The 27208-nt window shown below is 44.8% G+C and overlaps 1 protein-coding gene across 3 annotated transcripts in view; it reads left to right on the top strand.

Annotated features, from left to right (window-relative positions):
* The first annotated feature begins 23970 nt into the window (after nucleotides 1-23970).
* Nucleotides 23971-27208, top strand: part of LOC138102699 (creatine kinase S-type, mitochondrial) — a 125520-nt gene continuing 122282 nt past the window's right edge. For all 3 annotated transcript variants that reach the window (XR_011147481.1, XM_069000438.1, XM_069000437.1), the window contains exon 1: nucleotides 23971-24005. The gene's annotated coding sequence lies outside the window, so the exon portion shown is untranslated. The remainder of the gene's footprint in view (nucleotides 24006-27208) is intronic.

The raw sequence follows: 27208 nt of genomic DNA, 5'->3' as shown, positions 1-27208 counted from the left end.
GTGAAAGTTTTAGATTAGCATGTTTGGAAGGTAGCCATTTGTCTGCTGGTAGACTGACTAAACATGTTGAAAATGGCTTCTTTGGCCTTGTATGAGTTAGACAGATGGTATCTAAGCCTGATACATTGGCCAAAGTCTCCCAGACATTTTCTTTTGGTTGCTTTACTGGGAAAGCTGCATTGCTTAAGGCAATCAGTGAAATGATAAGGCAGAAGTGTAATACCTGATTGAGCTTCATGCTCAACAGCTTTATCCCACATAGGAATCTCTGATCTGTAACACAACTTCTAGCACACTCTTACATACAAAATTTGCACCATTAACTTTCCCACTTTTTGCATAAGACTCAGTCCACAGTTCTTGCACAAAAAGACAACTGATGTCTGTGGCATCGACAGTAGTGTTGACACTGATTCACATCTGCGTGCTCGCCTCCTTGTTCCTGGAGTCGATTCCTGCTTGTTTCTGGACTTGATAAGGTTTCACATTTTTTGCTGGAATCCACTTCGGTCCTGCACCTGTTGAGACACAAGCATACCCTTTGTCCCAAGTTATTACTTGAAATGGACCCTCGATCTTTCCTGTCTCTAAATCCTTGATCAAGACTAAAGGATCTTCTCTCAATTTTGCCTGAGTACTATTTGAAAAATGCCTGATAATTGGTGGAGTAGGTTCAGAAAATGAGCTATTCAAAAAGTTTAAAACATACAAAGCTTTGTTCAACCGCATCTGAGGCGCAGCCTCTGCTTCCCCCCTTTTCTGTTTATCCAAAAGGGATTTTAAGGTATGGTGTGTTCTTTCAATGATGGCTTGGCCTGTCGAAGAATTAGGAATGCCAAATATATGACGAACACCCCAATTTTTCAAAAATGTATCAGGGGTTCATCCTCTGTAAGCTGGACCATTGTCTGTTTTAATTTCCTGAGGAACACCCAATGCTGCAAATGCTTGCAAAAAATGTCAAAATGCATGTTTCGCTGTTTCGCCTACATGTAGGGAAGCAAAGACTGCACCTGAAAAGGTGTCCACAGATACATGAATATTTTTAAATCTCCCAAAAGATGGGTATTTTGTAACATCTGTCTGCCATAATTGCAGGCTCTGCAATCCTCTTGGATTGACTGCTCCTGTGGATACAGGGGGTTGCACAAGCTGACAGTTCGGACAAGCACTTATGATGGCCTTCGCTTGATCTTTAGAAATGCGAAATATCTGCATCAGTGCTTGTGCGTTCTGATGAAAAAATGCATGACTCAGTTTTGCTTGTTCAAAAATGTTCGGCAAAGTGTTTGAAATGACCATGGTCAATTTGTCTGCTTGTGCATTTCCTTCTGCCAAAAATCCAGGAAGAGTGTGCTCTGATGTGAGAAATAAAATATTTGTGCTCTCTCTGATCTAATAATTTTTTTTCAGACACAAAAGATAAGAACACAGATTCTCATTATCAACTTCTTTCAAAAATGATCCTTCTAGTCTTTTAATTATATTTGCTATGTAAGCTGAATCTGTAATTAGTTTGAATGGTTCTTGAAACAAATGAAATGCTCGAACGACTGCTGCTAATTCCACAATCTGGGGTGAACCTTGTACTATCTGAATATCTGATTCCCATTCTTTTGTAGTTGAATTCTGCCATGTTATCACTGACTTCTGTGTTTTCCCTGAACCATCAGTAAATAACGTTATTGCGTCTAATGGCACTTCACTTATCATGGGTTTTTCTCTGAAGCTTATTTTTGCTTGTAGCAGTTTGTGGCTTGGAAAATGAATTGAGCAAACGCCTGAGTAATCTAACAATGCAACCGGCAAATCATCTGATTTTTGCATTGCCGAATCAAAATATTTCTTTTTCAAAGGCAGATAGATTGTTGTGAAATCCTTGCCTGCCATCGCAGGTGGCTTTGATCTGGACATGGGAGGAGAGGGTACAGTGGATCTGGACAGGGTACTGCCACCATGCGGGATGGGTGAGGGCTGGGGACCCAGTGCATCAACCTCTTGAGGTAGATAATCTCTTGCACATTCTCTGAGTCGGAAGTAAAGATGACAAACAAAATCATCTGAAAGCTGAAAGCGATGGTGGAAAAATGAGGGATCAGATGCCTGTTGTTGTGGAATTTGAAGCTTTGAAGAAGGCATACAAGAAGTTTGAGTTGTACTGCTCATTGTAAAAAAATAAGATGAAGCTTGAGAAGATATAGGAATGCCTTCTGAAGCTGTGATGGTCACCATATCCTCCCCACTGAGGTCCTGAACAGGCACTTGAGGATGAAAAAGTCCCATAAAATCAGCTGAATGTCCCTGAGAAGTTCAAGAAGAATGTGCGTGGAGTGGAATGTCTTGCTCCGAGACGTCACTTTTAATAGGAATAATATGTGCTTGGTCCTGTTGTGATGGAAGAGGTGTCAGTATATATTTGAAAAAGTCCTCTTTCTCTTCTGGAGATAAAATTGATTTTCTCTCGCTGAAATCGTGTGGGAGATGTGGTTTAACATCGTGTGATTGTCGTGATAATTCTCTGAGTGGTGTCGTCAGAGGGATGATAGGGGGTACATGCGATGGTGACACGGTAGTTGCTGAAATGCCTCGGCTGTATGCCCTTGGCCGTGGCTGCGGTGCAGACAGGGGCTGTGTTGACACAGAGCTGGTGGGAGCTGTAGCTGCTGTAGGCATGTACGATGGAGCTGCAGTAGCTGATGGAATTGCAGTGCTGGCTGGAGGTGCTGTGCCTACCGGCGTAGCAGTTGAGGTTTCTGTGTCTGGCAGCTGCGTGGGGCTAGCAGCCGGTACCGGGGGTGGGGCGGGGATGGTCTTAGAAATGCTGGGGCCAGGGACAGGTGGCTTGGCTTGGCTGGAGCCAGGGGCGTGGCTGATGCCCTGGCTAGGGCTGGGGGCAGGGCTAGGAGCGGCTCGAGTCGCGAGCGGTATTGCTGGGGTAACCGCAGTATCTGAGGATGGGGGGGTTATGCCGTGCCGCGCAGGCGTGGAAGCGAGGTTTTGCAAACGCGGAAGTAAAGCTGGGTCAGCTGCGGCGGGAGTGATGATGTCAGAAGCAGGCGTTACTGCCGCGGCTGCTGCCGGCTGTTCAAACGCAGAAGCGGCGGTGAATCCGTGCGCGTAGGGATAGCAGGAGGGCTAGATGGAAGCTCCGGGACTGCGCCTGGCCATGCGCGTGGTTCATCTGATGGGAGGACCCCGGGTTCGGGAGGTACAGATCTGCCCCTGACTTGCGCTGTAACGGGTGGTTCAGGCGAGGTGGAAACCACGCACTCCGAGGCAGACTCCGTCCTCCGGGAGATGGTCGGGGACCCCCTCTCTCCCCCCCGGGCATGGGCGTTTGAATGGAACTCTAAAATTGCCGTATCATGATCCTCCGTCTGTCTTGGGGTGACTTTATGATGTGTATCCCATATTGCTCCCCTATGCCCAGAAATTAATTCTTCTGCCTTTCTATGCCTTTAAACTGAGCCTGAGAGGGGGAAGGAAAACTGAGCAAAACTTTCTCAAAGCAGTTTGCAGCTTGTTCAAGGTCACATAGAGGTAGGGACTTGTTTTTTTTCAGATGAGGCAGGGAAGGGAGGAAGCATCCGGCTTGCTGCTTCCCAGTCAGCTTTTGGCCAGTTGTTCAGCTTTTCTTTTTCTCCGGAGAGAGACTGAGAGTTGAATTCTTCCTTCTCTGGAATTTTGGATTTTCTCCCTTTTCTACTGGACTGCTTCAATATTAGAACACATTGGGAGAACTTTCCACTGAGCGCAGAGGGCCTGGCCCTGGGCCAAGCTCCAGCTTCAAGGAGACCAAAGGGAGGATTCTAACACTTTCCCAGGTTTTTTCTCCACAGCGAGAGATTTTATTATTTAGCATTATTATCTTTTTCCCGTGCGTTTGTTAAATAAATAGTTTTTATCTCTTTCACTTTCCTTTGAGGAAAAATTTATTTTCCCCGAACCTGGTGGGAGAGGAGTGGTGACCTGCCTTCTCTCAGAGTATATATTTCTAAAATTGGCCAAACCAGCACATAATTAGTGGTGCCCAACTGCGTTGCTCGAAGGAAAGTGAAGAAACCTGTAGTAATTACATGTTGGTTTGAACTTACTTATTCTGTGTTGGGGTAAAGTAGTCACCATGTAGGTTGAGTTCATAATGTCTCTCTGGCTTGATGTACTCATGTCTTTCTGGTCCTTAGGCTTCAATGAGGTACTAGTGCTTTTTTGCTTCCTAGGGTTGTTTGCCTATCCACAACTTGGTCCGATCTTATCCTTGATAAGGAATTTTTGCAGAGCAGGGGCATGAATTTGGATTTCTATTTTGCTATGCTCAGTGATAATGATTTATAAGAAGTTGACCGAGGTACAGGCAGCTGTTCGAAGTGTGTATGATAAGTGGTTTCTCCGTCCTAACCCCAGTCCTAGCTTCAGTAGCCTGTTTTGGGAATTTATTAGTAATTTCACCCAGGTTGTCAGAAGAGGAGGAGACGGGGTTTCCCTTCCCTTTAAATTTGATAGGTTATCTTTTGAGAATGTTCAGTATCCCCTGGATGTTAGAGACCACCTTCCTGGTATTTAATCTGGTAATCTTCCTCGATATGTCTCGCAGCTTGTCTAGAAAAAGAGCTCAGATTTCCCGGGTGACTGATGAGACACCTGAACCAGAGGTGGAAAATCCTGAGTGGTGTGGGGAATGGGAGGACATCGGCCAAACCCTAAAGAAATTCTCTGACCCAATAGTTTGGGATTTCCCATCTGAAAAAATTCAGAAACCAGCCGAGGTGGGGAAATATCCGAAAGAGAAATACAATGAAAATTCTGAGAAAAAGATCTTTGCAATATGTTGGGCTTTGGCATATGCCTATCGCATACTGCAGCATAAAAAGGTAGAGGGGCAGGAAGATAAATCAGCAAAGCCTGCAGACACCCCAGTCACTCTGGCTGCAGCCACACCAGACAGCAAGCCCAAACCAGATGGAGAGTCTAAGCCACTGACAGTGGCTCCTGTCACGAGGAAAAAGCACACAACCAAAATTGATCGTCCAGTGAAAGATGAGGATAATGCAGGGGAAGGAACCTCAAAAGATGCAGGGGAAGGAACCTCAAGATCACCAACGGACTCAGGCACAGAAACCATTACTGAGCCCATGTCCATAAAGGACCGTCACAGCCTAAGAAAGGATTACACCTGATGGTCTGATGAATCCATAATAAGTTGGATGGTCCGTATTTGGGATGCTGCAGGTGATGATGTGATGCTGGACAGTGCCGAAGCGAGGCATTTGGGATCCCTGTCACGTGATCCAGTGATTGACCAAGCAATGAAAAGGGAGGCTGACTCTGCCAGTCTCTGGAGACGGGTCTTGACAGGCGTGGTTGAAAGATATATGTGTGGAGATGATCTTTACATGCAGCAAACCCAGTGAAAGACCATAGAACAAGCGATCCAGTGCCTGAGAGAACTAGGGGTGGTAGGGGTTGTCTTCACCGATGACCCAGGATTGAGGAGCCCGGACCGGGCCAGAGTTAATCCATATATATGGTGAAAACTCATACGACTTGGGCCACAAGAATATGCTTCTGCTTTAGCAATAATGAAACCGAACTACACTGCAAATGAGACTGTGCAGGATATGGCAGTGAAGCTCCGAGTATATGCAGACTCTGTGCATGGCCCAACACATGCAAGAATCGCAGCTGTGGAAACACATATGCAGAAAATAGAAGATAAGATAGAGAAGAATCACCAGGAGATTAAAGAGTGCCTTCTCCAAATCTCGACAGTACAGATCGGAGATTCTGATACCAAATGCGGACGTTCCCCAGAGAGAAGGAACATCCCACGAAGTGAGCTGTGGAAATTCCTGTGTGACACTGGGGAAGACACGAAGAGGTGGGGTGGACAACCCACCTTTGCTCTGGCAGCACAAGTGCGTGAATTGAAGGAGCGCAAGTCTCAGAAAGGAAGTTCTACCAGAAAGGAAGTAGCTCCAGTTGCCTGTAGCCAAACTGCCGGAAATGATGGAAAAGACGATGACGTCCAATTCCCATGAAGGAACCTCTAAGATGCAGGCCCAGGGAAAGAAGGATAACCAGGCATAGAGGGGCCCTGCCTCTAGCCAGGTAGAGGTTAGGGAAAACTGTGTTTTTTGGACTGTGTGGATTCGTTGGCCTGGTACATCAGAACCACAAAAATATGATGCCTTGGTTGACACTGGCGCGCAGTGTACAATAATTCCATCACAGCATGTGGGGGTAGAATCTGTTTCTATTTCTGGTGTAACAGGTGGATCACAAGATTTGACCTTGGTGGAAGCTGAGGTGAGCCTGACTGGAAATGAGTGGAAGAAACATCTCATTGTGACTAGTCCAGAGGCCCCGTGTATTTTGGGCATAGACTTCCCCCGAAGTGGGTATTTCAGAGACCCAAAGGGACTCAGGTGGGCTTTTGGAATAGCTGCTGTGGAGACAGAGGGCATTAAGCAATTGAACACTTTGCCTGGGCTATCAGAGAACCCGTCTGCAGTCAGCCTTCTGAAGGTGGAAGAACAAAAAGTACCAATTGCTACCTCGACAGTGCATCGCGGACAGTACCGGAAAACTCGGGATGCTGTGATTCCCATCCACAAGATGATCCGTGAGCTGGAGAGCCAAGGGGTGATCAGCAAGACCTACTCACCCTTCAACAGTCCCATTTGGCCTGTGCGCAAAGCGGAAGGAGAATGGAGATTGACTGTGGACTATCGTGCCTTGAATGAAGTGACTCCACCACTGAGCGCTGCTGTGCCAGACATGTTGGAGCTCCAGTATGAGCTGGAGTCCAAACCAGCAAAGTGTTATGCCACTATTGACATTGCTAATGCATTTTTCTCCATTCCTCTGGCAGCGGAGTGCAGGCCTCAGTTTGCCTTCACCTGGAGGGGTGTGCAGTACACCTGGAACCGAATGCCTCAGGGGTGGAAGCACAATCTCACCATCTGCCATGGACTGATCCAGACTGCACTAGAAGAGGGTGAGGCCCCAGAACATTTGCAGTACCTTGATGACATCATTGTGTGGGGGAACACTGCAACAGAAGTGTTTGAGAAAGGAGAAAAAATTATCCGGATTCTCCTGGAAGCTGGTTTCACCATCAAGAAGAGCAAAGTCAAGGGACCTGCCCGAGAGATCCAGTTCCTGGGAGTAAAGTGGCAAGATGGACGGCGTCAGATTCCCACTGAGGTCGTCAATAAGATCACAGCAATATCTCCACCAAGCAACAAGAAGGAAACACAAGCTTTCCTAGGTGCCATAGGCTTTTGGAGAATGCATATTCCTGAGTACAGCCAGATTGTGAGTCCTCTCTACCTGGTTACCCGCAAGAAGAACGATTTCCACAGGGGCCCTGAACAGCAACAAGCTTTTGCCCAAATCAAGCAGGAAATCGCTCATGCTGTAGCCCTTCGCCCAGTCAGGACAAGGCCCAAAGTGAAGAATGTGCTCTACTCTGCAGCTGGGAGCCATGGTCTGTCCTGGAGCCTCTGGCAGAAGGTGCCTGGTGACACTCGGGGCGGACCATTGGGATTTTGGAATCGAAGCTACAGAGGGTCTGAAGCCAACTACACTCCCACAGAGAAAGAAATCTTGGCCGCCTATGAAGGAATCCAAGCCGCCTCAGAGGTAATCGGCACAGAAGCACAACTCTTCCTGGCACCCCGACTACCAGTGCTGGGGTAGATGTTCAAAGCAAAAGTTCCCTCTATCCACCATGCCACCAATGCCACATGGAGCAAATGGATTTCTCTCCTCACGCAGTGCGCCTGTATCGGGAAACTGAATCGCCCTGGGATTTTGGAAGTAGTCACAAATTGGCCTGAAGGTGAAAACTTTGGTCTCACTGATGAGGAGGAACAAGAACAAGTGACATGTGCTGAAGAACCTCCACCATACAACCAACTGCCATCAGAAGACACACACTACGCTCTTTTCACTGGCGGTTCTTGTCACATCGTAGGGATGAAACGAAAGTGGAAAGCAGCCGTATGGAGTCCCACACGACGGGTTGCAGAAGCTACTGAAGGAGAAGGTGGATCAAGCCAACTCGCTGAACTCAAAGCTGTTCAACTAGCCCTGGACATTGCTGAAAGAGAGAAGTGGCCAAAGCTTTACCTCCACACTGATTCATGGATGGTAGCCAGTGCTCTATGGGGGTGGCTGAAAAAGTGGGAAAAAGCTAATTGGCAGCGTAGGGGAAAACCAATCTGGGCTGCTGAAGAGTGGAAAGACATCGCTGCCCGAATAAGGAAGCTGGTTGTGAAAGTCCGCCATGTAGATGCCCATGTCCCCAAGAGTAGGGCTAATGAAGAACACCAAAACAACAAGCAGGTAGATCAGGCTGCAAAGATAGAAGTGTCACAGATAGACTTGGACTGGAAACACAAGGGAGAATTGTTCCTAGCTCGATGGGCCCATGATGCCGCAGGTCATCAGAGCAGAGATGCCACCTATAGGTGGGCACAAGACCGAGGGGTGGATCTAACCATGGACAGTATCTCCCAGGTTATCCATGACTGTGAGAGATGTGCTGTGATCAAGCAGGCCAAGCGGGTGAAGCCCCTGTGGTATGGTGGGCGGTGGTCCAAATACAAGTATGGGGAGGCCTGGCAGATTGATTACATCACACTGCCTCAAACATGCCAAGGCAAGCGCTATGTGCTCACAATGGTAGAAGCCACCACTGGATGGCTGGAGACCTACCCTGTGCCTCACGCTACAGCCTGGAACACCATCCTGGGCCTTGAAAAGCAAGTCCTTTGGAGGCATGGCACCCCTGAGAGAATTGAATCCTACAATGGGACTCATTTTAAGAATAGCCTTATTAACACCTGGGCTAGAGAACATGGCATTGAGTGGGTGTACCATATCCCTTACCATGCACCAGCTGCAGGCAAAGTGGAACGGTGTAATAGATTGTTGAAAACCACCCTGAAGGCACTAGGTGGGGGAACTTTCAAAAATTGGGAACAGCATCTAGCAAAGGCCACCTGGTTAGTTAACACCCGAGGTTCCAGCAATAGAGCTGGTCCAGCCCAATCAGAATCCCTGCACATAGTAGATGGAGATAAGGTCCCAGTAGTGCATGTCAGAGGTCTGTTAGGAAAGACTGTGTGGATAAATTCTGCCTCGAGTACAGACAAACCCATTCATGGGGTTGTCTTTGCTCAGGGACCTGGTTGCACATGGTGGGTCATGCAGAAAGATGGAACAACATGTTGTGTACTGCAGGGAGATCTGATTGTTGGGTGAAAACCACCTGCAATGGGAAATACTTGTATACCACTGCTTGCTGAGTGTCACTGTCACTGTTCGCACATAGCTGTGTGTGTATATATATATATATGTATTAATGTGTGTGTGTAGAATTAGACTATATTAGTTTGGGCATTGAGCCAACAATATGGGATAAGGGGTGGAATGTCTTGGGTTGACTTTGTGATGTGTATCCCATATTGCTCCCCTATGCCCAGAAATTGACCTTGTGCCTTTCTATGCCTTTAAACTGAGCCTGAGAGGGGGATGGAAAACTGAGCAAAACATTTTCAAAGCAGTTTGCAGCTTGTTCAAGGTCACATAGAGATAGGGACTTTTTTTTTTCAGCTGCGGCAGGGAAGCAAGGAAGCACCCGGCTTGCTGCTTCCCAGTCAGCTTTTGGCCAGTTGTTCAGCTTTTCTTTTTCTCCGGAGAGAGACTGAGAGTTGAATTTTTCCTCCTCCTTCCCCAGAATTTTGGATTTTCTCCCTTTTCTGCTGGACTGCTTCAATATCAGAGCACACCAGGAGGACTTCACTGAGCGCAGAGGGCCTGGCCCTGAGCCAAGCCCCAGCTCCGAGGAGACCAAAGGGAGGACCCAAACACTTTCCCAGTTTTTTCTCCACAGCGAGAGATTTTATTATTTAGCATTATTTTCCTTTTCCCATTGTGTTTGTTAAATAAATAGTTTTTATCTCTTTCACTTTCCTTTGAGGAAAATTTATTTTTCCTGAACCTGGTGGGGGAGGGGTGGTGACCTGCCTTCTCTCAGAGGATATATTTCTAAATTTGGCCAAACTGGTACACCGTCGGACTGATCAAGAGTTTTAATTTCAGGTCTGGCAAAAATTCCCATTCCGCCTCTGGAATGGCCGCACTCCTTCCCCCCCCCACCGCCTGCAGTGCCTGCAGGAATTCATAATCGCTTTTGCTAAGAATCTTGGGGACTTTCGCACAAACATCGCGTTTTCTGCCCGTCTCTGAGGGTGGGAAGGGTTCGAGCGGGGTTTTAAAATCTCCCGCTGCTTTCACGGGTGTCAGCGAAGTCTCCGCGGGAGTTTTAAACGTCTCCTGTTCGTCAGAAGAAGGAGGTGCCTGCTCTAGAAGTGTTTCATAAATTACTCTAGCTGGTGATCTTAATTTCTGAGCTGTTTCATCTCTTAGACTGGCAGAATGGAATAGAATAGAGTTAACATTCTCCCAAAAAGATGGTAAATACACATCTCCAACTACTGCATCAGGAAACTCTCTTTTTACCCAGGACAGCAAACAACGTATTTATTTTTTAGATGCTGGTAAGGGATGGTTACGAACTAGGTTTTCAAAACTATGTATTATATTTGCCTCCGCTTGGGATGGAACTGCACCCATAATTTGTTTCTTGGTCTAGTTTTGGATAGCTTACCGTATTTTTGGTAGATATTATCGGCTCATGAAATCCCAGTCCGAGTTCCGTCCATCAGTCCACGGCTCCTCCTCCCCCCTGTGCACCGAAGTTAGGAGATCCTGGAGTTTCAAGGCTGACCCCGGGGTTTTCTTTTCTTCTGTTTCTGGTCGCGCGCTGCTGTCTAAAACGTTCTGGCTTGCTTCGTTCCAATGAGGCTGAACACGGGGCACCAAATGACACTTTACCGTGCCATAAATCAAGTCCCTCCTGATGGGAGAGAATTTTCTAAAAGTCCTTGCAAGGAGTTTCAAAGATAAACCGAGACTTTTCCTTTATTTTCAAAACTTCCAGATAGTTGTTTATTAAGTCTTATCAGAGAAACAGAGCCACTAGCGTGACCCAGGTACAGCATAGAGCACAGAAAGCAGGAGTGAAGTCTCTCTTTATCAAGATTTACACAGCCTTTTAAAGATAATTTAACCAATAGTTACTAAAAACGTATATTATTTTCACATTCCTGCCAATTACTCAGTAACACAGCCAGGAACTGTGGAATTCTCTATCCAATCATTCCAAACTACTTTTACTGCAGAACATGGAGTAGTAGAAGAAGGAGAAGAAGGTTTAGAGAACAACAACAAACCTCCATTTTGATATTTTTTACTCTTATCTATTTACTACAAAGAGAAGCCCAAAACCTCTAAATTTTTCACCCTGTGACAATCTTACATAGTAGTCTATCACCTAATTCACACCACTGTATTTTCTAGTTCTTGTCTGTACGTTGGTAATTTTTCCCAAGGTTGGTTGGAGGTCAAAACATTGTTGTTCAGGGGGGTAAGAACCCTTAAAACAGGCAGAGAAATATTCTCAGCACTCTGGGTTCCCACAATGATTGTCCCTTTTTCAGCTGCTTTAAGGACCTCATTCAAAGGTCTCACCAGTATACCGTAGTTTGATATCCACAGGCGACCTCAACCTACCATCCCGAAGAAGGCCTGCATCTCCCCTACGGTATGGGGCTCTGGAAGTTGACAGATGGCTTCCTTCCATTCTCTGCTGAGTTGTCGATGTCCACAGAAAATTTCCAGGCCCAGGTATACTACTGTTTCCCTGGAAACCTGTGCCTTCTCTTTCAAGACCCGATACCCACTTTGGCCTAAAAAGTTCAACAGACTTACAGTGAGCTTTATGCAGTCATCTCGTGTCTTGGCCGCTATTAAGATGTCATCAACATACTGGACAACAGCTCCTCCTGGTTCTTGTTTCCTCCAGTCCTCAAGCTCCTTTGCCAGCTGGTTTCCGAATATGGTCGGGTTGTTTTTGAATCCTTGAGGTAAAATTGTCCAGGTGAGCTGGGTCTTTCTCCCTGTTTCAGGATTCTCTCACTCAAAAGCAAAGAGTTCTTGGCTATTCTTATGCACAGGAATGCAGAAGAAGGCATCCTTGAGATCTAAAACATTGAACCACCCTAATTCATTTGTTAGTGTTGTCAAAAGTGTGTAAGGATTCGCTACCACTGGATGTATGTCCTCTGTTATTAAAAAATGCCTTAGGGTATATCACCGTGTCCCGCAGCCGTAGGGAGGAGGAGAGAAGATCCAGCAGGCAGGAATTCTGCAGCCACATTGATCTATTTAATTATTTTACAAACTCTTTTATAGACTTTTTATTCATAACCTAATTGGACAAGGATCAGCCAACCCTTGGGGGTGATAGGCTAAAATCCTAAAACATCCATTGTCAAAATATTTTTGTACTACACTATAAACAAGACTTCTCCAGGTTGCAGGTGTTTGGTTGTTTACTGTTGAGGAATTCCTTGTGGAACGGGGGCATATGATACCCCAGGAGAGCTTGGGCACCCCAGGGTTGTTGCAGAAGTACCCCTGATGGGGCCTCAGGCTGAAGATAGGTTTGCAAGGCACCTGCTAGCAGGCAGCCTTGAACAGCATTGGGAAAAGGTATACACTGGTCAGCTCCCCCGCTGCTTAGAGGCTTTCTCGTGAGAAAGGGGCGTGAACTTTGCAAAGTATAACTTGGTGTAAGTAAACGATAAAACTGGAGCACGATGCTCAAATCGTATCAGTGTTTGTGTCATGACTCTGGCGGGTTCCCCTGCACCTGGGACCCGCCTCGCTAAAGTTTACAGAACTCTGCTACCTCTTCTGTGAGAGACAAAATTCTCTCACGGACTTAGAAAATAGCAAGAAAACCCTTGCTAGCAGCATTTTTGTATCCACACTCTGTTATCTTGTTGATTCCCCTCAAATCCTGTACCAACCTGTAGCTTTTACCATCAGCTTTCTTTACTGGAAAAAGTGGTGTGTTGTATCTGGATTCACATTCCACTAACAACCCAAATTTGAGAAACTTTTCAATCACAGGTACTAATTCCTTACGAGCTTCTAATTTCAGAGGATATTGTCTTTGTCTTACTGGTGTAGCCCCTGCTTTGAGTGTGATACTCACAGGTTCAGCCTTTTTGGATCTCCCAGGAGAATCATTGGCCCACACTATTTCAATGACAGCCTCTTCAACTTTGGGAATTTTTCCATGGCATTCCTGTACAAGTATAGCAGCTGCTTTGATAATTTTAGATTCTGGGATTATAACTTTCACTCCCCTTTCCTTGGAAAACTTAATTTCTGCTTCCAATTTTCCCAATAAATCTCTGCCCAATAATGGCATTGGGGAATTTGGCATATACAGGAACTGGTGAGTGACCTAGTGTTTTCCCAATTTAAATTTTAAAGGTTGGAGAAAAGGCTTTGTTTCACTTACCCCTGTAGCTCCGATCACATCCACAGTGCTGTGACTCAGTTTACCTTTTAAAGTGTTTAACACAGAATACGTTGCCCCTGTATCAACCAGAAATTTAACAGCATCATTCCCCAGCTTAGCTACAACCGAAGGCTCTTCTGGGGTAGTTACCTTCAGTCCCCATCAGTCTGCATTTACAGTTAGTTCCGGAACTGGGGGCTTCTTTTCTGCTCGCGATGGACACTCATTTTTCCAGTGTTCCAGTTTGGCCAAATTTAGAAATATATCCTCTGAGAGAAGGCACAACCACCCCTCCCCCACCAGGTTCGGGGAAAAAATAAATTTTCCTCAAAGGAAAGTGAAGGAGATAAAAACTGTTTATTTAACAAACACACGGGAAAAGGAAAATAATGTTAAATAATAAAATCCCTCGCTGTGGAAAAAAACCTGGGAAAGTGTTAAGAGTCCTCCCTTTGGTCTCCTTGGAGCTGGGGCTTGGCCCAGGGCCAGGCCCTCTGTGCCCAGTGGAAAGTCCTCCCGATGTGCTCTGATGTTGAAGCAATCAAGCAATCCAGTAGAAAAGGGAGAAAATCCAAAATTCCAGAGAAGGAAGAATTCAACTCTCAGTCTCTCTCCGGAGAAAAAGCAGCTGACCCACTGGCCAAAAAAACAACTGTCCTAGGAGCAGCAAGCCAGGTGCTTCCTCCCTCCCCTGCCGGAGCTGGAAACCAATTGCTATCTGTGTGTGACCTTGAACAAGCTGCAAACTGCTTTGAAAAAGTTTTGCTCAGTTTTTCCTTCCCCCTCTCAGGCTCAGTTTAGAGGCATAGAAAGGCACAAAAATTAATTTCTGGGCATAGGCAGCGATATGGGATACACATCATAAAGTCACCCCAAGACATCCAGTGCCCCCGCTTTTTGCAAATTGCGCATTGGTCCTCAGATAGGGGAAAAGGGGGACCCCTTTGTGATGTCTCAGATGACTTTCCCTTATCATACTTCTTCTTGTGGTGGGGTTTATTATGTTTATCTTTGTCTGCTAAGTCTCTGTTCTGGTATACCTTCCAGGCTACATTCAACAATTTACTTATGTCCGGTGGCCCATCTATCTTTTGCAGCTTTTTCTTTATGTCATTAGGAGATTGACCTATAAACAGGTAGGTCAGGTGGATCTGCTGCTCAGGTGAGTCAGGGTCTAAGGTAGTGTATTTTCGTGCAGCCTCCTTGAGCCTATTTAGAAATCTCATTTGGATTTTGTTTGATCTCATATAACCTAGCCCAATTCACTGCTTTAGGAACAGCACATTTTAACCCAACAACCACCCATTTCTGGTATTGCTTCAGCTTTTCCATCTGTTCTGGGACATTGGGATCCCAGTTAGGGTTTGATAGGGGATAGATATCATTAACTGACCCTTGGAGACTCCCAGTTGCAATTTGAGTTTCTATAGCAGATATAGCAGCTTTGTTGACCATTTCTTTCCCCGTGTTATCCAATAATTCATCTAGCATAACATTTAGATCACCCCAATCTGGGTTTTGGGATTTTATGGCCATTTCTACACGCATAGCTACTCTCTCCAGGTTGTCCCTGTACTTCCCAATTGAGTTTTCCGCTGCTGTAATTCTCCAAGGGAAAACGGTGTCTTTATATAAATGACTCTTCTACCACCCTCCCCGCGAGAACCATCTGTATCAGAATCATCCCATTCGCTTTTAATTGAAATTCCTTCATTGGTTTTAAAGATTGTTCCTGGTGAATGTTGATCAGGAACTGTCTCACTTTTTGCAGCAGTGGAGGGGTAGGGAGGAAGGGGCTGCAAGCAGCTTCTCCTGTCCCTAGCTCCGCAAGAGGCACCTGGGTTGGGGCCATCCCATCTGCCTTCAGCTTTAACATTGGCCGCGCCGCAGGGTGGGGAGATCGAGAGGCTCCTCCTGTCTCTGGCTCGGAAACTTGCGGTTCTCCATACCGGGGAATGCCGCTGCAATTGCCCATGTCCATTTCTGCCTTCACTTCCGTCTTCGGGGTACTCGGGGAAAGGTGGCCAGCCTGCCCCTTCCCCATCTCTGCCTCTGGAAAAGACAGGGGGCGGTGGCCAGTCTGCACTCTCTCCGCCTCTAGGGAGGTCGGGGGTGGCGGCATACCCGCATCTCTCCCACCTCCGTGCCCGCCCTCCGCCCCAACGAGGCTGGGGGCGGGGAGGCCCTGCGCTGCTCCTCTGGCTCTGAGCTGGCTGCTCGCTCCCTCCCTCCCCTGCCCCCCCTTGGACAGCAGCGGAGGCAGCGGAGCCACTGCCCCTCCACCTCCCACCCCGACCCCCACCTGTGCGGGCTGCCCTGGCGGCGGTTGAACAGGGTGGGGAGACCCCCCCATCGCGCATAGCTGGGCCCACCATATCTAGATCTGTCATATTGATTTCTCTGTCCGTATTAGTATACGAGCTAGCTTGCTGCGGCTTTTTCTTTCCCTTTCTCCTCCTTAACGTCATTTCCATATTACTTTTGTCTACTACATATGCTTCTTCCCTGTTCAGATACATAGTAAAAAGTTCTGCATATCTTAGTTCACCAAACCTACATAATGATCTCAGTTCTATCATCAGGTCAGTAATGATGTTACTTTCCAAACTCCCATAGCGAGGCCAATTTCCTTGACTTAATTTTAAAGTTGGCCAAACCCATGTGGACAGTCTGATCAATTCTCGGGTGTCCAAAGTAGTTTTTCACCCTGTCAGCCATTTCCAGTGTTTTATTATCAATTCCAATGGGCTGTTAGGAGGGATTTTTTCATTTTCATCTGAAAAAACACCACCTGTGTTTGCTCACAGACAGAAAAACTCTGCCAGAGGGAAGCTCTTAACTCCGGAATTCAGCCTGCAATCTGGCCTTGGAATTCTGACTTCCCAGGAAGTTTATCTAGCTTACTACTCAAACACTTCAAAACAGCACTTTAAAATACTAAAAAGCAACTAGTTTTAGCAAACAGTAAACGCGCATGTGCGAAAATCTGGTCTCAACAGGATTCGAACCCACAGCCTCCCGACGTCCCAACCAACCAACCTCTGAGCCACTCCTGCGACTGTGTAGGGTGCAGCCTCTGAGCTCTTGTGGACTCCACAGAGGGCTTCCCCTCCTTTCCACAGTTTGCAGGGGAAAAGTTTAAGCTTTCCTGTTAGAAGCTTAACAAGATGAGAAGCCCGGGCCCCCGGCGGGGGGAGAGAGAAGCAAGCCAGCCAATATGGTTGATAGAGCAAACTCCGTTTATTAGCAGTCCAAAGGCACTTATATAGTATACCAGCTTGTTAACTCCTAAGTGGCTTAAAGCTTATCAAAACACATTTCTATTTCTACATAATTGGACTTACATTGGCAAGCTTCCATAATCTTGTTATGATCAAAAGAAGTCAGTGTCTATCTCCCTCGTTCACTCCCGGATAGTACAGCTGGACCATCTCAAGACTCCCTCTTTGTTCCCAGCCCTGCTTGTTATCTTTCACACAGGGACTTTCCCATGGAAAATTTTCTCACACACAAGCCTTTAGCTTCCAGGCCTATTGCTTGCACAGTTCTTTTATTGATCCCAATAATTCTATTTCCCAACACTTTCCCTTTTTGTGGGCTTCTCTTCCCCCAACCTTTCCAACCCCCTCAGAGATCTCCTTCCCTAGTGCTAGCACAATCTCGGTAATATCGATCCCCTTTTCACTCACCTCTCTTTCCGTGCTTCTGCCTTTCCTTGCTGGGTCCTAAAGTCCTGGTCACAGGCTTAGATTGTGGCTCTGGCCCCTCTGTAATTTGCCAGCAAAGAGAGGGGCAAAGCAAGATATCTTCCAACCCAAGACTGCGAGTTTCAAGGTCTTTAGTGTCCCTTTGTAGTCGCCAGCAACTGATGCCTTTTCCTGGTCTTAAAATCATGGTTAGAAGGGGAAAAGGGATTTTACCTTGGTGTATATTTTAAGGATCCTTAGGTGCACACGTCCAGGTCAAATGCATCGAAATGCACCCCGCAAAAAAAAATGCCCACCCCAAAAGATTGGGTATAACATTATAGGTCTTACTAATTAGCATATCTATCAAAGATTTCTCAATGAGAGGCTCGAATGAGCCCCCCCTCTCCAAGGAGCCTTCTCCTGGATGGTTCTATCTTAGTTTACAGAATGTGTTCTGGAGAGGAACTTGGGGTCTGGGGCACACTGATCCCTAGCTACGAAGCTTCTAAAATGTTTAGTCTCTCAGCTTGACAAACAAGTCCAAGAATGTAGTCAAAAAGCACTAAGAATACAGAAGTTGCAAAAAAGGTATAACGGGGTATAAAAGAAAAGGCAAAAATCTTCATGGCATCACTTCAAGGACAGGCTGCTCCAGCATGAACCCCTCTCTCCACAGGTCTCCCATGGGTTCACAGCCTCTTTTAGGCATCCTCCTGCTCTGGTGTGGGTCTCCTTCACAGGCTGCAGGTGGATCTCTGCATCCCCATGGACCTCCTTGGGCTGCATCTGCTTAACCATGGTCTTCACAATGGGCTGCAGGGGAATCTCAGCTCCGGTGCCTGGAGCACCTCCTTCCCCTCTTTCTCCACTGACCTTGGTGTCTGCATAGTTGTTCCTCTCACATATTCTCACTCCGCTCTTCTCTGGCTGCAATTACAACTGCACAATAACTTTTTTTATTCCTCTTCTTAAATATGCTATCATAGAGGTGTTACCACCATTTCTAATTGGCGCAGCCTTAGCCAGCGGCACATCGGTCTTTGGAGCCACCAGGGAAGACACAGTCTTAAGCTGCGCCAAGGGAAATATAGGTTGGATATTAGGAAAAAGGTTTTCACAGAAAGAGTGGTGAAGTACTGGAATTTTCTGGCTGGGGAGGTGGTAGAATCACCATCCCTGGAAGTGTTTAAAAAAAGATTGTATGCGGCACTTGGTGCCATGGTTTAATTGAGGTGTTAGGGCATGGGTTGGACTCGATGATCTTAGAGGTCTCTTCCAACCTGGTGATTCTGTGATTGGCTCTGTTGGACACTGAGTGTTGGAGTGAAAGCTCCTCTGGACTCAGGCCCAGAGGGAAGCCAAAGCACAGGGGTTGAATTAAAACCTTTGGACAAGCTGAGATACATGAAGCCACACCAAAGTGAAATAGAAATAGAGATTTTTAACTTTTAGTAGAAATACATGCTAAGTGCCTTAAACATTAAAAAGCTGTAGCAGAGATCTTAAACACAGTTCTTGCTGCAGCAGTGTTACCTTTTCACAGAATTCTTAACTTTAGAAAAAATATAGATAGAACTATACTGTTCACATTTTTTAGATAGTGTTCACATAAACAATAAGAAATGATAGAAACTGTATATGCAACTCTGTATAATACCTATGTAACGCTTGTGTAATATAGGAGAAAGTTTCATGAAGGATGTCTGGACTTCAGGCGGCTCTCTTGAAAGCTGTTTATTGCATAGGCGAAGTTACAGCATTTCAGGGAGTGGGTATCCAGAGCCAGCCCTACAGCTGTCAGCTACAGCTTGTAGGCACACCTGAAGCCCCTTTCTGTTGAAGTTACAAAGCATTATATACTTTGCTGAGTATCTTAATACATAACAACCAATAAGCACCATACACAATACCTTTACATTTGCCTATAGCCTATCATAACTACTACCATCACCATATTACAGTCATTATTATCCAATCACAAGAGTAAGTAAGTTACAATTTAAGCTGACAATGGAAAATTCTCAGACCTCTTTTCTTCTTCCTACATCAACATTTCTTGTTTGCCTGTGATATCTCTTTTTGGTAAAAACATGTTTTCTATTTACTTATGCTCTTCTTGAGACTTATTTACTTGGTGAAAAACATGTCTTTGTTTGTAGTCACATACCTTTGTCCTATTCCTAAAAATCTCCTTCCAACTCATCTCCAACCTTTGCCTTCTCGGTTATTCAGTGGTCAGTGTTTCAGCCAAACATCTTTTACTCTCTATCAAAACTTGCTTTAATTTCTATTTCATCCTCAGTTTCTACATTCAGAGATCTTTCTGCCAAGCCTACATATCTGTGACACTTTCTTACTAAACTTTCATCCTCTCCAACAGTGTAAGACTTACAACTGTTAGAATTAGACCAGGATAGGTTAAGAAAAGAAAAACTAAAATTATGTGTTAGTCTTATTGGTCAATTAACAAATATAATACACACTTCTGTAAGAAAAAAAATAGAGTCTAGAGTATATAGAGCATATAGAAGAAGCTGGTTTTGCCTGCTGTTTGCTGTTGCTGCTTGCCTTTATCATGAACCCCCTTCAAACTCTGCCTTCAAGAAAGCTATGAGACTATGAAATAAAGAACTTAGCAAAACAACAGCCTCCTCTGCTCTCTTACCCTGGTCCAAGAAGGAAGAGTACCCCATCAAAAGCTCAACAACAGAGGAAGCTTCCAGCAGCTTCTCACAAAAACCACTCCTATAGCCGCCGCCGCCGCCGCCGCCGCCGCCGCCGCCGCCGCCACCACCACCACCTCCCCCCAAAGCTTGTCCATGCAAACCCAATATATTAGCTCACAGGTTTTCTCACTTTTACTCTTTCAATTCTCTCCCCTATCCCACCTGGAGGAAGTGAATGAACAGCTGTGTGCTGCTTAGTTGCCAGCTGAAGTTGAACCACAACACTCCCTCATTACTCTGAAGTCATAAATGCTTTAGGGGAGAGATACATATATTTTATTAAGTTTCACAAAGCTGACATTTGGGTTAGGAAATTGCCAAGTATAATTCAAGAAATATTAAATGCAAAAAGGAAAAAAGTGTTTTAAAGTCTTGGATTTTTAAAAAATATGTTCGGCATTGGCCTCTCTGTTCCTCTGTCAACCTTCATAAATGTTCAGCTTCAGTGGGAGCAGAGTTTTGTAAATTAAATGGCATTTTTTTTCTTGGCCCTTCCACTCATCATGTATTATTTCTTCTAGTACACTACCACTACGCAGTTATAGTAATTCTAAATTGAAGGCTTCATATATCCTTAACAGTTGTTTTCTGTCATCACATTTTAGATTTCATGCTTCTGGACTTCTCTGCCAGAAGTCTGTCAAATTCACAGTCAAATAAAAAGTAATAAAAAAATCATATAGGCCCTCTGTGATCTCATCTCATTCTCTTGACAACTTGGGTCCAGTTTCCTGCTCTGACCAGCTTCCATTTGGGGTGTTACAAGTGGATTTCTCCTGCTCTTATGCGTATCTAAGGGGTAGTTCGGGCAGGTGAGGCAAACCAGCACAGAAGCTGCTCATGAACTTTCTCCTTTCAATGTTGCCAAATAGGCCTTTGGGGTGAAGCAGTGGAGAGGCATCTCATTGCAGTTAAGCATCTGGCCAATCATTTACTAATGTGATCGCTTTCCCCTTGAGAGGTCTTTGAAAGATGATGTTGCTATTACCCAACTGTGCCAAAACTTGAGAAGACAACTACTAATGGGGTCCTTCAATGTATTTCACAAGGTGTTTGCTACAATGAACCACACTTGAAATGTTTCTATACCAGCAGATGCAGCATGAGGAACAAACAAGAGGAGCTCAAGGCTTTGGCCCAGTCCCAGAGATTTGACATCATTGGTATAAGTGAAACCAAGTGGGATGAGTCCTGTGACTGGAGTGCCCTGTTGGATGGTTACAGGATCTTCAGGAGGGATAGGCAGGGCAGAAGAGGCAGAGGGGTGGCACTGTATGTAATAGAAGGGTTAGAATATATGGAGCCCACAGTTGGCAGTGGTGCAGTTGAGAGCCTCTGGATAAGAATCAAGGGGCAAAGAAATAATGCAGATGTTATCATGGGAGTCTTCTATAGACCTCCTAGACAGGATGATGATGATGCCAACGAATTATTCTTTTAGGAGCTAAGGGATGCTTCCAAGTCAACTGCCTTTGTCCTAATGGGGACTTCAACTTGCTAGAAATTAACTGGGAGCATCACAAAGCTGGTACAACCCGGACCAGAAGATTCGTAAAAAACTTGTCTGACAACTTTATGGAACAGGTCCTAAGGGAACAAACTCAGAAAGATGCCCTCCTTGATATACTGCTTGTCAACAGACCGGATCTCGTGAGCAAAGTGGAGATTGGCAGCCATCTTGGCCACAGTGACCATGAAGCGATTGAATTTAAAATCTGTTTACAGGAGGAAAAGTGCCAGAAAAACCTCAACTCTGGACATGAAGAGAGCAGACTTCAGGCTGCTCAGGGAACTAGTGAGTAAGGTTCCCATGGGAAATGTTTTTGCGGGTGCTAGGGTCAATCAGTGCTGGTCACTTTTTAAACATCACCTCCTAAGGGCACAGGAGCAGGCAATTCCTAAATGTTAGAAGTCTAAGCAGGCAGGGCAGAAGGCCCGCTTGGCTTAACATGAATCTTCTCTTAGAAATAAGGCAAAAAAGGAAGGTGTGTGCCCAGTGGAAACAAGGTCAGGTGACATGGGAAGAATAGAGATATTGCTTGCCAGTGTGGGGAGAAAATTCATGTGGCCAAGTCTCAACTGGAGTTGAAGCTGGCCAGAACTGAGGGGGACAATAAAAAGCATTTTTAAAAATATGTTAATGGCAATACACAGTATAAAAATAACATTGGCCCATTACAGGATGAGGATGGTCACCTCACAAAAAGGGACAGAGACATGGCAGAGATGTTTAATGCCTTCTTTGCCTCTGTCTTCAACACAGATGACAGACCAAGGGGGTCTCAGTTCCCTGAACTGGAGGACCATGACTGTGAGAATGATCAACTCCCAGTTGACCAAGAAATTGTGCGGGATCTGCTGCATCAGCTGGATGCCTACAAATCTATGGGGCCTGATGGGATTCATCTAAGAATCCTCAAGGAACTGGCTGATGTCATCACAAAACCTCTCTCAATGATTTTTGAGCAGTCTTGGGAATCCGGAGAGGTTCCAGCTGACTGGAAGTTGGTGAACATTGTCCCGATTTTCAAGAAGGGCAAGATGGAGGACCCTGGAAACTACAGGCCTGTTAGTCTCACTTCAGTGCCTGTTTAAGTTATGGAGAAGATTATTCTGGGAGGTATTGAAAAACACCTGAAGGACAACACAGTCATTGGTCACAGCCAGCATGGCTTCATGAGGGGAAAGTCCTGCTTATCAAACCTGATTTCCTTTTATGACAAGGTTCCCCACCTAGTTGATCAAGGAAAGCCAGTTGATGTCACCTTTTTGGATTTCCGTAAAGCTTTTGATACTGTCTCTCACAGGATCCTTCTGGAAAAAATGTCCAGCCCCCAGCTGGATAAACACGTCATGTGGTGGGTGAGCAACTGGCTCAGGGGTCAGGCACAAAGGGTTATAGTAAATGGGGTGACATCAGACTGGCGACCTGTCACTAGTGGGGTTCCACGGGGCTCCATCCTTGCCCCTGTGCTCTTCAACATCTTCATTAATGACCTGGACACAGGACTGGAAGGAATACTAAGGAAGTTCTCAGATGATACAAAACTGTGAGGTGTCAACTCCCTCAAAGCCAGGGAGGCTCTGCAGAGAGACCTCAACAATTTAGAGAGATGGGCAATCACCAACTATATGAAGTTCAACAAAGCAAAGTGCCAGACTCTGCACCTGGGATAGGGCAACCCTGGATGTACAGATAGACTGGGGAATTAGATGCTGGAAAGCAGTGCCCTAGAAAGTGACCTGGGGGTCCTGGTCAACGGAAAGTTGAATATGTGTCAGCAGTGTGCTCTAGCAGCCAGGAGGGCCAAGCGTGTCCTGGGGTGCATCAGGCACAGCATTGCCAGCTGCTCAAGGGAGGGGATTGTCCTGCTTTGCTCTGCACTGGTGCGGCCTCACCTTGAATATTGTGTGCCGCTTTGGCACCACAATATAAGAAAGACATTAAGCTATTAGAAAGCATCCAAAGGAGGGCAACAAAGATCATCCTTGAGGGGAAGCCTTAGGAGGAGCAGCTGAGGTCTCTTGGTCTGTTAAGCCTGGAGGAGACTGAGGGGAGACCTGATCGCACTCTACAACTTCCTCGTGAGGGGAAGAGGAGGGGCAGACACTGATCTCTTCTCTGTGGTGACCAGTGACAGGACCCAAGGGAATGGCCTGAAGTTGTGTCAGGGGAGGTTTAGGTTGGGTATTAGAAAAAGGTTCTTCACCCAGAGGATGGTTGGGCACTGGAACAGGCACCACAGGACAGTGGTCACAGCACCAAGCCTGACAGAGTTCAAGAAGCATTGGGACAATACTGTCAGGCACATGGTGTGTGACTCCTGGGGATCATCCTGTGCATGGTTAGACATTGGACTCAATGATCCTTGTGGGTCCCTTCCAACTCACCATATTCTGTGATTCTGTTAAATGGCCTCCTTTTGCCACATCCTATTTATGTCCTCAAGGGCACCCTTGTGTGAGCAAATGTCATTGCCATAACTGAGTGAAATAGGATTGGCCACTGCAGCAATTATTTTCCCTTCTGTCTCCTCCTTTCCTGTTCTCATATTACCTGGAATCCCATGAGCACACCAACTTGTTATTCTCTTTACACTCTGGGCTCACTGCATGTAGCAGGACGTGTCTACCTTCAGCTTCAAGGTCAGTTTAACTAACTCCATTGCTTATCTTATTTGAGGTAACTCAAATGGTGGCATTTCAAATACAAGGCTTAGTAAAAATTAATTGAAAGTACCACAGGATTTGATGTAAGTTTGTTATAATTTATTGATTTGCATAGCTAATTAGTGCAGAAAAACATGTCAGCCCACTGTGAAGCTGTTTCAAATGTCAACCCTTAAATAACAATTTAATTGAGGGGAGACATAAGTTCCTTTGCAGAGGTTCAGTGAAACCATCTTTCTTTTGGGAAGTTATTGGAGAGTTTATAACTGTCTGCACTGCGGGGATTAGGTTTTCATATTGTAAAATAGTGGCTGACTGATTCAAAAAGGCAAGTACTACCAACACCTTTGACTGGCTTCAGCAAGAGAACTTGGGGTTCTAAATCTCAACAAGTCAAATTTAATGGAGTAGATCTTTATTTGGTAGAAATCAAAAAGAGTGTTTTGACTGAAGAGTAGTTGTGTGACCTATTAAGAGTCACAGTCTTTTCCTTATGTCCTCCTTTCATAGCAAGGAATTCTGAATTTTTTGGTTTATTTTTTTTTTTTAAATAGGCTTTGATTTTTTTACCAGTTCACTTACCTCTGGAATTATGAGGAGAAAAGAAAACTGAATTTTAGTTTATTTTTCCTAGAGACATTCCATGCTATGATGAAGACATAGCATGATGTCTGCACTAACATTATGCACTATGGAGATTTTTATATTAAACAGAGATCAGTCAGAAGGGATCACATCTTGCTCAGGCTGAGCTATGAGAAACTGTTGCAACGGGGATTTCTGCAACATGTATAGACAGCGAGGCCTGTGGAAAGAAATAGGGACTGATTCTTGATAGATGTTTCAGAGATCTTTATTCTCCAGCCACATGGCTGGGGTACTCCCGAAGAACTGAGCAATCATGGGACAACCAGGGTCCTCCCCACGCAGGGGAACACAAAACAACCAATGGGGAACAGGATTGACCAGGGAGTAGGGGAAACCCTGTAGGCCATGCCTCTACTCCAGGGTCCCCTCCCCCCGGACCCCACGCCAGGGGGGAGGAACCCCAACAAGAAACTGAAAAAACCCCCCGCCAATATTGTTTTATGAGATTTAATGTTTTAATTTAGATCTTATCCTCTGACCTTGTAGAATGATATAGCAGACCAAGATCAATGTAAACTGTTTTTTAGGCATCTAAAAATTATATACCAGGCATTTAGTCACTTATGACATTCCTTGCAGATGTTTCTAAGGTGCCCACAACTGCTGTAGAAGGGCAGAGAAAAATTTGCACTGGGTTCTGTGGATTCTAGATCAAGCTAAGGATGACTCAAAGGAATTATTTCTCAAATATAAAAGACCAGTATATTTTGTAACCCATTACTCGACCACATGGAAAGTTCTGCTCAGTACAATATCACCATTAGACAGCTAAATAGTTTAAAATTTGCGTATGTGTTGTTTATGTATCTGTGTGAACTTTAGCTATGACTCTGCTATTCCTCTAAAATGTCACTCAGGATCACATGGTGTGGTACTTAATATACCCATGACATGATTCAAATATTTAAACCAATCCTATTTCTAGAAATGTCACCAGTCAGTCTGTAACCCTTATACCTTCTTTCCGTCCTTGGCTAAAAGAACATGTGCAGTCTAGTATAAAATAAAGAATAATCAACATTTATGTTCAACTACATGAATATCCACCTAAGAAAACAAAGCTGACAACTTTCTCTTTAAAATAAGTTCAAGAAAGTAAAGGGTTAATTTCAAAAAAAGATTGTTTGTATTAAAAGTAGCAGTTCTGCAAATTCCTTAAAGGGTAAAGTAGTTGTTTGTGCATTTATGAAGATTAAATCTCTGAAATGGATGGACTGGTTTCACCTCTTTGCAGATCACAGGATCACTGTGTACAATATAACACTGCTGAAATAGTTTGAACAAGGTTGTAGACATGAATCAAATGTCCTGAAGCTCAGTTGGTTAGAGCATGGTGCTAATAAAACCAAGGTCATGGGCTTGATCCCTGTATGGGCTATTCCCTTAAGAGTTGAACTTGATGATTCTTGTGGGTACCTTCCAACTCAGAATATTCTGAATAGCAAGGGGAGTTTTGGTTCAATAGAATTTTCATAAGTTATTGATTTAAAAAGGTATCTTTTTAGTGTTGATAAGGGACCTGTATTTCTTTTGAAGCCTATATTGGCCTTTAACAAAGTCTGTAATCTAGATGTATTGTGAAGAGGGAAAACTGGTTTAATGCCCTAAAAGAGGCATCATCTTTTTTTTTTTTTTTCTATCCTGTGATTCAGCAGCTCCACCTTAAATGATATTTTGAATCCTTTGGCCTGTTTATCAGCTAGCCCCACAATTTCTGCAGTGACATTTACTCAATCTTGGGGCTGGCTTTTGTCTCTGTTTTCTATGTATAGTAGGTTTTATATATATAAATAGAATTTTGAAACATAATACACTCCTGACAGAACACTAATGTTCTAAAGGCTGGTTACAGGTAGCTGAGCAAATCCTGGGGAGAGAAAAAAGGCTATGACCTCCAAGATCATGACCTTTCAGATTGTTTTTGCTAATTCACTGGAAGTCATAGATTACTGAATATTGCTCTAGAAAAGGCAATTCCAATTTGGCTCTGAATTTGCTTACCCTATATAGTGCTGATGTAGTGGGAGATCAGTAATAATTGTGTTCAGCTATGAAGAAAACTTGGTTTTTGCAGACACTTAATGCTATATGTTGTATGGCTTAGTGACTTTAAGTCAATATAGCATTTAATCCCTTCATAATTAATCACTTCACACATGAAATGACCACTCTATTAACTTTATCCACAAGATGGCTTTTAAGAAATTAATCAAAATTGTTCACTATAGGAGTAAACATGTTGCATGGAAAATACATAGCAGCTGTTACTAAGCAAATTTTTCTGTATTTCTTCACTTCTGTAGAACAATATTTCTGCTTTCTTCAAGTTATAGTACAAGTACAAATGTCCTTTGAAATAAAACTTTAAAGGACTTATTGCCGGTGACAAATTCCACTCTCAGAACTATTGAGCTGTACTTGAGCCAAAGGAATGCATAGTCCTGGAGGGATACAAAAGATATATTAACTAGTTATCATGAGGCAAATACAGCAGCCAAAGTGTGAGCAGAATGACATAATAAAGGCAAAAT

Source organism: Aphelocoma coerulescens (genome assembly GCF_041296385.1).
Source record: "Aphelocoma coerulescens isolate FSJ_1873_10779 chromosome W unlocalized genomic scaffold, UR_Acoe_1.0 ChrW_unloc_scaf_1, whole genome shotgun sequence".
Classification (NCBI taxonomy): Eukaryota; Metazoa; Chordata; class Aves; order Passeriformes; family Corvidae; genus Aphelocoma; species Aphelocoma coerulescens.
The sequence above is the reverse complement of the archived record's forward strand: the minus strand, read 5'-3'. Positions and strand labels throughout refer to the sequence as shown.